Genomic DNA, 12,628 nt, shown 5'->3' on the forward strand with positions numbered 1-12,628 from the left:
TTGCTTTGCTTTCAAAAAGTCTTGACATTGTCTCAGTTCAAGTACTAAATTTTGAGCAAGTCCCATCATCTCTCTAGACTTTAATCATATTATGTTTAAACTGAGGATAAAAATTTCTATATCCCAGGTTGTTATGAGGATTAAATAAATTGGGTCTGAAAATACTGGTTTCCTCTCCTTTCTTTTCTGTATTGCTTAACACTGTATTTGTCACAGGAGAATATATGATGTGGGGGAATCGATAGAGCAGGCAAAGTTTTGGTAAATGTGACAGTGAGTTTTTAGGCACTAGAGATATTTAAACCCAGGCTGAGAGCTACTTGGCAAAAATGCTAATTTTGGAAACGAAGCCAAAAGCCAATCTAGATGAATGGAGATTTCAATCCCTTCTCCATAATGCAAAACCAACTCCACCATTATCTGGGCTGGATTCAATTACCTGGGTAGGATTCTATAATAAAGTATCCACATTGCAAGGGGTAAGTTTTCAAAGTGAGCCTGTTTCTGTGCCTACTCACCCATTCTCACCTGGACTCTCTACACATCCCTTGAAGAGACCTTTAAGAGTGACCTTGCTAAGTGAAATAAGCCAGACAGAGAAAGACAAATGTTGCATGGTATCACTTATATGTGGAATCTTAAAAATAAAATGAACTCATAAAAACAGGGAGTAGAAAAGTGGTTGCCAAGGAGAGGTTGGTAAGAGGGTACAAACTTTCAGTTATAAGAAGAAGAAGATCTGAGGATTAAATATATCATATGGTGACTCTAGTTGATAATACTGTGTTGTATAATTGACATTTGCTAAGACAGTATGGAAGGTAAGTGTTCTCATCAAATAAAAAAGGTAAATATGTGATGTGCAGATGTGTCAAGTTCTTTCACAATAGATAAATGTATCAAATAATTACATTGTATGTTTAAATATATTAAAAATCTGTTTGTCAGTTATACCTTAATAAAGCTGGGGGGTGGGTAGGAATTCACCTTGCAACCTTGAGTCTGGCTGGCTCCAAACATATCTCACTCACCTACCACCCTTTGGTATTCATGCCCATTTTTTTTCACAAATGTTTTTGCACAAATTATGTGTCAAGTCTTTATTGGACCCTGGAAAAACAGCATACAGTCAATAGATATTTATTGATTACTTACTGAGTGCTAGACCCTGTCCTAAAACCTAGGGAGACATCATGAATAAAATGAAGTCTTTTCCCTGATGAAACTTTAATATTAGGGGGCAAGACACACAACAAATCAAATATAATAGGTGGTGCCTGGGTGGCTCAGTCAGTTAAGCATCCATCTCTTGGTTTTGGCTCAGGTCATGATCTCACAGTTCAGGAGTTCAAGCCTTGCATCAGACTTTGCACAGACAGTGCTGGGCCTGTTTGGGATTCTCTCTTGCTCTCTGCCTCTCCCCTGCTCGCTCATTCTCTCTTTCGCTCTCTCTCTCAAAATAAATAAGTAAACTTAAAAAAACCCAATGCTTTGAAAAAAAAAACATATATAGTATACTTTTAGGTACTGATCAGTGGAAGAAAGAAAAGTCAGGAAGGAGAAATAGGGAGTTATAGAAGGAGGAATATTTTAGATAATGTGGGGCATTTGAACAAAAATCTGAATGAAATAAGGGAGTGAGTCTTATGAAGCTCTAGAGAAAAACATTCCAGGCAAAAGGAACAGCATGGAGTAAGGCCCAGGGATGAGAACAAGTAAGAAGACCAGTGTAACTGAGCAGAACTGAGTAAATAGTAAGAATGAGATCTGAGAAATAGCTGCCAGTTGGACCATATGTAGAAATTTGTAGACTGTGGTAAGGACTTCAGGTTTTGCCCTAAATTTTTTTTAATGTTTATTTATTTTTCACAGAGAGAGACAGAGCATGAGTGGGGGAGGGGCAGAGAAAGAGGGGGACACAGAATCTGAAGTAGGCTTCAGGCTCTGAGCTGTCAGCTCAGAGCCCGATGCGGGGCTTGAACTCACAGATTGCAAGATCATGACCTGAGCCGAAGTCGGACTCTTAACCGACTGAGCCACCCAGGCACCCCTGCCCTAAGTTTTTAATGGGAAGCCACTAGATGGCTTTCAATAAGGAAGTGATGTGAATCTAATTTTTGTTTGAAATATCACTTGGCTGCCACTAAAGAGTAGACTAAAGGGGCCAGAGAAGGGTAAAGAGCAAGAGTGAAATTAGGAAGTCATCAAAGAGGTTGCTGTAGTCATCCAGGAGAAAGATGGGGGGGGGGGGCCTCAGGCCAAGGAAGCTGCTAGTGGCCCAGGAGATAGAAAATGGTGCTTTAAGGTATGCTAGTAAGAAGGTAAGTGCAGTGGTCCAGGGAGGGCTGATAGAGCTTGGGTCCCAGAGGTGAAGTGCTGAGAAGTGATTGGTTTCAGGAGGTATGTCTCAGACAGTGTCAAAAAAATGTGCTTATGGTTTAATGTGAGGTGCTAGAGAGAGGAGCCATGACCGCTAGGTTTATGTCCTCAATTACTGGTTAGTGCAATTGAAGAAAGAAAATCAACAATTCTATTTCAGACATGTTAGGCTTGAGATGTCCACTAGACATCCAAGCAAAGGTGTCTATAGACAATTAAATTCATGTCTAAAGCTCAGGAGGAAAGTAGAGCATGAAATATAAATTCAAGAGTATCTAACTGGATTTTAAAGCCACAGGATTGGATCAGAGTATAGAACAGGGACAGCATGCATTCTGGCCTTCAAGGAGCTCACAGACCCTGTTTCTCTGCCCTACTATTCTGTGAGGCCCTGGTGAGACAGGACTATTTGGATCTGGGTTTTGTGTTCAGGCTTAGAGTTAGACACATCAGGATTCTGATTCTAGTTCCACCACTCATCAGCTACGTGAACTTGGGGAAATTACTTAACTCTTCAAAGTTATTTTCTCATTCTTAAAGGGGACATATAATAATAATGGAATATAACAGTCCTGTTATATAATAATCCCTTAATAAATGTTAATTGTTAATATTAAAATGATCATGTTTATCAGTGTTAGGAACTCACTGTCCCCCCACACACACACCCCACCCTTTCTTTCTCATCTCGATCATTTTTGGGAATGAATGAATTTGGAAGCAAAATGATTGTTTTCTTCACCTCTTAACAATATTTCATATGATGCAAATGACAGCTGACATTATTTTTAGTTAACATTTATTTACATAGATTGTATCTTAATGTCTTGAAGTCTTCCTTTTAAAGAAACAAATTGCTCTGGAAAAAAAGTGGTTACTCAAAGAATGAATGATTTTTAATTTTTTTAAGTTTATTTATTTTGCGAGAGAGAGAGAGCACGAAAGCATGCACACAAGTGGGAGAGGGGCAGAGAGAAGGAGAGTCAGAATCCTAAACAGGCTCCTCACCATCAGCACAGAGCCCAGTGCGGGGCTGGAACTCACGAACTGTGAGATCATGACCCCAGCGGAGACCAAGAGGCAGATGCCCAAGTGCACTGACTGCACCACCCAGGCACCTCCGAATGAATGATTTTTAAATAATGACTTAGTAAGAATCTATCATGCATGTGCTTGGCTAATTTTCACTCTTGTTTTTCAAATCTATATGGAGGACTCAACACAGCAGTGGAAAAGATGGTTTATATAGTGACTCTGATTCAAAAAATGTTCATGTGAAGTAGTTTTGTAAATAGAATTAGATTTCAACTGAGAAATTATGTGTAAAAATCTTAACACAGAATATATTGTTGGAAGTATTCTTGATGTAACTTTGATTATTTAAATCAGGTCTGTTGAGGAGCATAGAACACAGGATTAGTGAGGTGATAGTGATGGTGTTAAGCACTCAAAAATCAAGTATTTTTATGGGCGGGGGAATCTTTTTGTAGTCATTCATTCATTTGTACTCAGCTTTTAAGCATCCCCTATGTGAGAGGTGTTGAGTGTACCAAAACAACTACTAATAATAACTACTATTCTCAAGTGGTTTCTATCTTAGAGGAGACACACACACGCGCGCATGCGCACACATGCTCATTGTTATAGATGAAGTTATAGTATGTTATATATATATATCTATATATATATATTTGTGTTATATATATATATATATATATATATATATATAATATGCTATAGATGTTATAGTAAAAATCTCTTTAAGGAATAGAGAAGAGTGGAATCCTATACTTAATTTAAAAATCAGGCACATCTATGAGTATAATTGGGTGTATTCCCTCTAGATTGAAGCCTCTCCGAAATTGTTTCTGGCCAAGGAGAGTACTAACAGCCAGTGTAAAATGATAGTGCTTATTGACCAAGAGAAAAGAGGTGTCTGTCTGTGACTCTGAATGAGGGAAATGCTTGTTCCCTGTTGTCTGTAGTGGCAACAATGAGGACCTGGAGCACTGTGGGAAGCTTTTAAATATTTAGTCTGTGCCAACCCATAACTGAGGTATTTGTGTATTTAACTTGATAGAGAGATGAATTATATATGGGAATCTTTTCCTATCGTTTGCTCTACGTGTGTTGACAAACGTCCCATCATTCTCTAGGAAGCACATGCCACGGGGATTACTGCAACGTTCTGGAGACAATTTACTTGTAGGGTTTTTATCCCATATGCTGCTTTCTCTTCATCGCAGCTGTCTTTTTATTTATTAAAACACAATCACTGAACAGGGAACTTTTCCAGACTCCCCTTTCTCAAAGTGGCATTTTAGAGTTTAGGTCGAATGCACTCCCTAGTAAATGTGTAGTTACTCCCAAAATTTTGTCTCTTTGATGTGTAAGGAAGCCCTTGGCCATCTCAATTCAGTGGCCAACAATTCCAATGAAAATTTTATTCTAATTAAAAGAGAAAACATATAATCTTATTTAAAATTGAGAACTGAAAATTCCACAGTTTTATGCCAGTTGTCAGTGCATTAGATGAGATCTGGTGTATTTTTCCATTGATAATGTTGACCCTATCCACATGTTCCTTTTTGGCCATGTAGGCAATACACAGTTTTACAATTTCTTAATTTGCAAAAGAGCGTATCAGATCTATCCTCCACTTACTTGACTGTAGGAAGTAAGATTATGCTTTTAACTACCAGAGTGTACTATTTATATTCCAGGAATTTGAAACAAAGTGGAACCTCAAATTCTGTGCTGTCTTATTCTAAATAAAAATCGAGTTGCAATAATAGCATTAATTGAAGCCTGCTTGAAGATACACAGTTCATTAGTTCCCCTGTCCTTAGACAATGCCAGATAATGTGAAAGTTGCATAACTGGACTGCATTATCTTTGTACTTTATAGAGTTGCCTTTGTAGAATTCCCCTTGATGTATTGCCCTTGGCCTGCATTAAAGGACCCCATAAAAATGATCTTATGAACTTTCTTAATGAATTTACGCTAAATGTGGTAATAAACCAGATGGATACCACATGAAGGAAGGCATGAAAAAAATTTGTCAGGTTTCATAACCAGGAAAAATTGTGAGTAACTGGCTTATTTTTCCCCCAGGCAACTGGATTGTTTTTTATTTTATGAATTCTAAGAATCATATGACTGGTTATAGTTCTTTTTTTGCTTTGGCTACTAGGAAGCTCAAATTTAAAGCCTGCTTTTTTTTTTTAAGCCTGCTTTCAATAAGTACATAGGACTTTATGGTACACACCTGTTTGTAATATTATTGCTTCAAGCTTTTATTTTCCTGCCTATGATATCTTGTCTTCATTTTCTCTTTTGCTTATTACTTATATTTCTATTTATATACATTTCTATAATTCACTTCAGATTTATTTTGGATCTAGAACTACACACACACACACACACACACACACACACACACACAATGCCATTTTTAGCCATCATGAGGTCAAAGGTCCAGGAAATTAGCTGAATTTGTCTTTTCTATCCAAGTGTTTGTTCTAAAACAAATAGGCTTTCAATTTTTCTGGATTTTTATGTAAAAGTGGATATATTGCCCTAGGTGTTTGTCCAAGGTCAGTACATATGGAGTTTAAGCATAGAGAGAATTTCTGGCTATCTGACGGCAAGATTTAAGATCTACTCTAGGTTTGACTTGTCGCTTCTCCACAATTTGCCATCAAAGACATCCCTTCCAGAATGATACACTCCTTTACAAGCATGCATTTGTAGAAGACCCCTTAGATGGCAAGATTCTGAGGTAGCTTGAGAGAGATTACAGTCTAATCACCCCTCTTCACTGAATTGTTAAATTGTGGATTTGGGAGTCAGATTGGGTTCAAATTCTAGTTCTGGTGTTCATGAGCAATATGATCCTGACATATTACTAAATTCCTCTCTATCTCTCAAATATTTCATCATTAAATGATGAGGCAGAGAGTTCTTATAGCCCAAAATTACTGTGAGGGTTAAATAAGGTAATTGGCTTAGCATGAACCCAGCACACAGAAAATGCCCACTAATTGGTGAATATTATTACTATAATGACCACTGCCAGTCTCACCTACCTTTATATCTATTATATATTATCTCTCTATATATTATATAATCTATACATAATATTATATATTATCTATTACCTGCCTTCATTAGGTGCCCTGCATACTAATGCAAGGTTCTCATCACCATTGAATTCATCTATTCAATTCAGTTATTGAGCCAGGAACTTCTGGACACTGAAGATATAGACAGAGAGTATCTGTAATCAAGGAGCTTATGCTCTAGTGGCAGGAAACAAAATTTCAGATGTTTTTTATTACAAAGAAAATAAAAAAGGGGGATGAGAGTGACTGCAGTTAGTCTAATTTAAATTAAGTGGTTGGGAAAAACTTGTCAGGGTGACAATGGGATGAGATATGAAAGATGAGAAGGAGTTGAGGGAAGAGCATTTGAGAGAGAAGGAAGAGCAAATGAAAAGGCCCTGGGATAGGGCTGAGCTTGATGTATTTGAAGAACAGAAAGAAGGCCTGAGGGGCTAGAGCAAAGGAGGAAAGAAAGACAGCAGTGAAAGATGAAGCAGGTGGAGATGACATCGTGGTGATGAGTTTGACTTTCCAACATTTTTGTGCAGTGGAAAGGCACTAGGAGTCTTTAAGCAGATATGTAAAAACATCTGATAGTACTTTAAAAATCTGTTCCTTTAAATGGTGTGCACAATCCAACTCCATCTTCCCACGCTTTTATCTTTGCTTAGAAATTCCTTTGTCATCCCTTTATCTCTTGGTGAGCTCCTAACCGTCCCTCCACCAAGATTCAGCTCAAAGGTCTGGATGAACCCCCTACATTATACACAGTTTCTCTGTGCTCTGATTACACGTTGCACACACCTCTATCACAGCATTCAGGACACTTCTTATCATGGTCATGATGCCTGTATCTCTTGCAAAACTGAATTTCTCGGTGTTAAGGGACAGGATTGTGTCTTGTTTATCTTCAAATATCTAGTACTTAGAAAAATGCTTACATGGAGAAGGTACTGAATGTATGCTTGAATTTTGCATTATCTTTACAGATCTACTTTGAATGAGTTAGGAAATTGAGAATTAACTAAATTTTGAAATTGGAGATAGCCAGGTGGGGTATACTAGCCTCAGAGGCAGGGCTGCAGTTCTCTTCTCTGCAGGCTGCCTATGCGGGCTGTTCAGCATTCTAAAGCACTTTTGATCAGCTAAGGCTTTGCTGTTTCCAGTAACATGGACACTACAGCTATATTCCAACTGATTTTCAAGTAAATGGAGATGCAATTTCTGACCAAAACTAAGCCAGAAAGAGCAAAGTTGCCATTTCTATTACCCTCATTCCTATAAACATGCAGTCGCAGTGCTGGGAATCCATCTTGGGCAAGCTGGGAGCCCTGGGGTGGACTGGGACTCATTTTTGAGAAATATGACATTTTGTAAGGTCTCAGCCCAAAAAGACAGGAAACATTGCTGAATTTATTTTCCAAATTATTCCTGCCTCTAGGACTGATGCAAGCCATGCTCTTTAATAAATCTTCCTTTAAGACCTTTCTCCTTACATTTACCTCTTGATCCTATCACCTTTGTCTTCAGTTCACAGGATTTATTTTTTCTGTTCTCCCCCACCCCACCCTTTTTGAAATAACTTGTCAGCTTGCACAACACTTTCTCAGTTTTATGCTTCAAGACGGAAGACCAGCTCAGGGAGAAAGGCCTGGATTTTCTAACCACTGTATTGTCACACCCCTCCTCTTTCCACACTTCACCACTTGCCCATGCCCTCCCCAAATTCCAGACCTAACTCAGGACACCCCCTAGAACTCTCTTAAAAAGGATTAATCTAGTTGTGAAAGCTTTTGATAGGAAGCTGGCTGTGTTTGATAGTCCTACTTGGAACAGGAACCTACCCATTTATTCTATTTTAGCTAACACTTCTCCAAAGTCTACTATGTGAACTCTGATAACATTATCTGGATCTTGTCTTTCCTTTGGCCATCACATGCAAGGCAGAGGATGCATATGCAAAGCAGGAAAGATTACTTGGAGAAAGTAGAGCATATGTATGATACATTTAATTGATTATATTCCTTAGTCTGACATTCAAACCCCATCCCATCCCCTACAACTGGATTTAGGCTTCTCATCAGACACTTCTTCAGTGATTCCTATATAAAACCTATGCCTCAGCTACATGGTCCAGTTCCTTTGAACACATCTTGTGCTTTCTCATCTCTGGTCCTTTGCATATACACTCCCTCTGTCTAAGAAATCTTTCCTCTCATTTGAATGAAATGCCGTTTTATCCCACTGTCAAAATTCAGCCTGAAGCCACTCTCTTGAGGACTCCTTCCCTGAACACCCTACCTAGCTCTGCTACTTAGTAGGGTAGTATTCTGCTTAAGTGTTAGCCTCTGGAATTGAAGCCTAACTACCACTGACTATGTGATCTTAAATGACATTTTTCAGTGGACACACCATAGCTCCCTTACTATGTTCTTATTTCTTATTCAACCCAATAAGCAGTTGAATGTCTGAGCTACTCTTACATGGAGTTGAAATAGGCAACTGTTTATAGTGTGATTTGAGACTATTATATGATCTGAATTTTTTTTTTACTGGTCTTTGTTTAGAGCTTTGAAGATATAAAACTAATAACATTACAGTGAAATTCTTGGAATCATAACCTCATAGTCTTTGGAATCCTAGAATGTCAATTCAATAAGGACTCTTAGAGGATCAGTTAGTTTCATCTTGTTTTGTTTGGTTTTTAATTTAATCTTCTTGTTTTTTTAGTTGGAGAAATTGCTTTTCAGAGAGGCAAATGAGTTGGCAAAGACTATGTATGTAATTCAAAATTTCTTTATCAACATTATTGTTCAACAACATAATTCTAATTATCTAGAAGGCAAATATGGCTTATGTTGGTGCTGTTTTCATTGTCTCAAGTTAAATTGGTTATTTATAAATGTATAAGATACAGTTTCTTTACTTACTAAGAATAGAAATCTATTCTGTTTAACTCTGGCAAAAGGAAATGCCATTTGCAGGATATTAGGGACTTACAGAATCAGTGGGAGGTGGAAAGAGACATGGACTTAGAGTGAGCAAGAAGGGAAAACCTTTAACACAAGGGAAGGAAGCCACAAAAGCAGCCTTGGAGTGGGGCAGTCTGGTCAGGACATAAAGGAACACCAAGCCTTTTATTATTATTATTATTTATTATTTATTTATTATTATTATTATTATTATTATTATTATTATTGTTTATCTATTCAAAATGCAGATTCTTTGGAGGTCATATCTGATTAGTCCAGATAAGGTCATGTGCTTTAGCTATGGGACAGCAAGGCCTTTCCTTTTGACTCCAACAAACTGTACCCAATGAGGAAGGAGTTATTTAAGTATAGGAAATAATTTGTTGTTAAGACAAGGAAATAGGGGGTGCCTAGGTGGCTCAGTTGGTTGGTGGTCAGACTTCAGCTCATGTCATGATCTCGCACTTTGTGGGTTTGAGCCTCATGTCGGGCTTTGCACTGACAGTGCAGAAGCCTGCTTTGGATTCTCTGTCTCTCTCTCTGCCCTATCCCTTCTCCAGATCTCTTTCTCTCTCCCTCTCAAGAATAAACATTAAATTAAAAAAAAAAATGGGGGCACCTGGATAGCTCAGTCATTTGAATGTCGGACTTTTGACATTGGCTTAGGTCAGGATCTCATGGTTCATGAGATCAGTCCCCACGTGGATCTCTGCCCTGACAGTGCAGAGCCTGCCTGGGATTCCCTGTCTCTCTGCCCCTCCCCTACTTGCATGAGCTCTCTTTCTCTCTCTCAAAATAAATAAATAAACATTAAAAAAAATTTTAAAGGAAAGGAAATAGATGCTGAGCAGCCAAAATTTACTAATGCCAACTATGACAAGAATGCTTCATTCAAAGAAAGTTAAGTAAATAATTCTGATAGATTCCAACAGTGGACCACCAGTGTATGTCAGGAGCCTTATGTGTATGTTCTTTTTTGAAATTGTAGTTAGTTTTTTTTTAATTTATTTATTTAAATCCAAATTAGTTAACATAAGTGTAGTATTGGTTTCAGGAGCAGAATCCAGTAATTCATCACTTACATATAACGCCCAGTGTTCATCCCAAGAAGTGTCCTCCTTAATGCCCATCACCCATTTAGCCCATCCCTCCACCCACCTCCTCTCCAGAAACCCTTAGTTTGTTCTCTGTATTTAAGAATCTCTTATGGTTTGCCTCCCTCTCTGCTTTTATCTTACTTTTTCTTCCCTTCCTCTATGTTCATCTGTTTTGTTTCTCAAATTCCATGTATGAGTGAAATCATATGATATTTGACTTTCTCTGACTGACTTATTTTGCTTAGCATAATATACTGTAGCTCCATCCATGTTATTGCAAGCGGCAAGATTTAATTCTTTTTGATTGCTGAGTAATATTCCTTTGTATATATATAAATCACATCTTATTTATCTATTCAGCAGTAGGTGGATATTTGGACTCTTCCCATAATTTGGCTATTGTTGATAGTGCTGGTATAAACATTGGGGTGCACGTGTCCCTTTGAATCAGTATTTTGGTATCCCTTGGGTAAATACCTGCAGGAGCATGACCAGCAAGGGGGCATTTCTGGCACTTGCTGTTCTCTGCCTGCAATACTTTTCCTCCAGAAATTCACTGGACTGACTCCTTCTTTCATTTTGATGTGACTTCATCAGAAAGGCCTTCTTTGACAGCCCTATAGAACAAACTTGTGATTCTCCTACTTCACTTTCTATTCCTTTATGCTGCCTTTTTTTCCTTCATACCACTCACTGATCATTGCTACACACACACACACACACACACACACACACACAGTATTTGTCTATTATCTCCCATAAAAGTGTGAACTTTGTTTTACACACTAATTTATCCTCAGCATCAAGAACTGTGCCTGATAAACAATTGTTTGATGAATGAACAAAACAAACATAATTGGAAGAGTAGTTCTCAGCCAGTATGGCTTTGGCCCAGTCACTTACCTCTCTAAGCTTCAGTTGTAAAATGAAAAGATTGAACCAGATCAAACAGAAACTCCCCTTTGCCTTATTTCTTGCCATCTGAATGTTCCTTGTGTTTGCTTGGTTTTTTTATATATTGTGCTTTTCTGCTAACTTTCTTTTCAAAAAGCACTTTTAAAGAAACTAAAAAAAATGTTTTGAAGACACTGGACTATATAAGCCTAAAAATCCTATCTTTCTATAAAAGTGTATAGTTGTGTCAGTATAAAGAATTTATAGACCTCCCAGATAGATTACAAAGAAAATCTTTCAAAGAACAATTATGTATTTCTTGTTGGAAGAAAATTAAAAGTTCCTCACCCCCCTATGCTTCTGGTTCTTAACTTTCAGGAAGAGGACTTACAAAGTTCATTTACTCATTTCAATTACCAGAAGATTGAGTCTATTTTATTATTTTGATTAGCATAATAACTCTGAAAAGTAGGAGGTTGTGAAATACATGAATTTAGAACTTCTAAGATTAATAAGTCTACTGAAGTATGAAAGCTCTTTTACATATTTTTTTAGCTATGAAGATCAATGGTATAGAAAGGAGTCTGTACCATTCACAGGCAGAAGATGAGTATTGAGAAGTTGACTTAGACATTGTCTTTCATGTGATGAAGACCAAAATGTCAGAGCTGATTCCTATGAGCCAACATTTTAACGAGTTAATTTGTGAGGGAGTGATCTAATGAAACATAGCCAGTGCCCCTTTAGAAGCCAATGGCCTTTGAGTATGGGAGTCACTGAGAACATATTTAAAATCCATTAGTGGCTCTTCACTTCTTTTAGGGTCAGTCTTTACTCCACAACATGGCTTACAAGGCACCAACCATATGATCTGGTCCCTATCTGCCTTTTCAACCTCATCTTTTGCTACTCCCTGACTTATATACTCTCTCATTCACTTACTCACTTACTCACTGACTCACTGATTCAATAAATTTATGTAGTGATTACATGTACCAAACTTGGGTTAGCCATTAGGGCTTCATGATGTGCAAATAGAGACATGGCCTCACTCTAATGGGATAAGGAAGAATGATGTTAAGCTATAATGAAGTTTGATGCATGTTATCATAGGGTAATACACGGATCACAGGGGCAGAGAAAGAGAATAACTGGTGGTGAAGGAGAGAAAACTTCCTAGAA

At 37.8% G+C, this 12,628-nt stretch overlaps 1 protein-coding gene across 9 annotated transcripts in view; it reads left to right on the forward strand.

The window, feature by feature from the left end:
• The window catches only part of LOC109266906 (BEN domain-containing protein 5), a 1,451,617-nt gene that overhangs the window by 909,564 nt on the left and 529,425 nt on the right, over window positions 1-12,628 (forward strand). The window lies entirely within an intron of this gene.

This window comes from Panthera pardus, unplaced genomic scaffold, assembly GCF_024362965.1.
Source record: "Panthera pardus isolate Hobbes unplaced genomic scaffold, ASM2436296v1 HiC_scaffold_11, whole genome shotgun sequence".
NCBI lineage: Eukaryota > Metazoa > Chordata > Mammalia > Carnivora > Felidae > Panthera > Panthera pardus.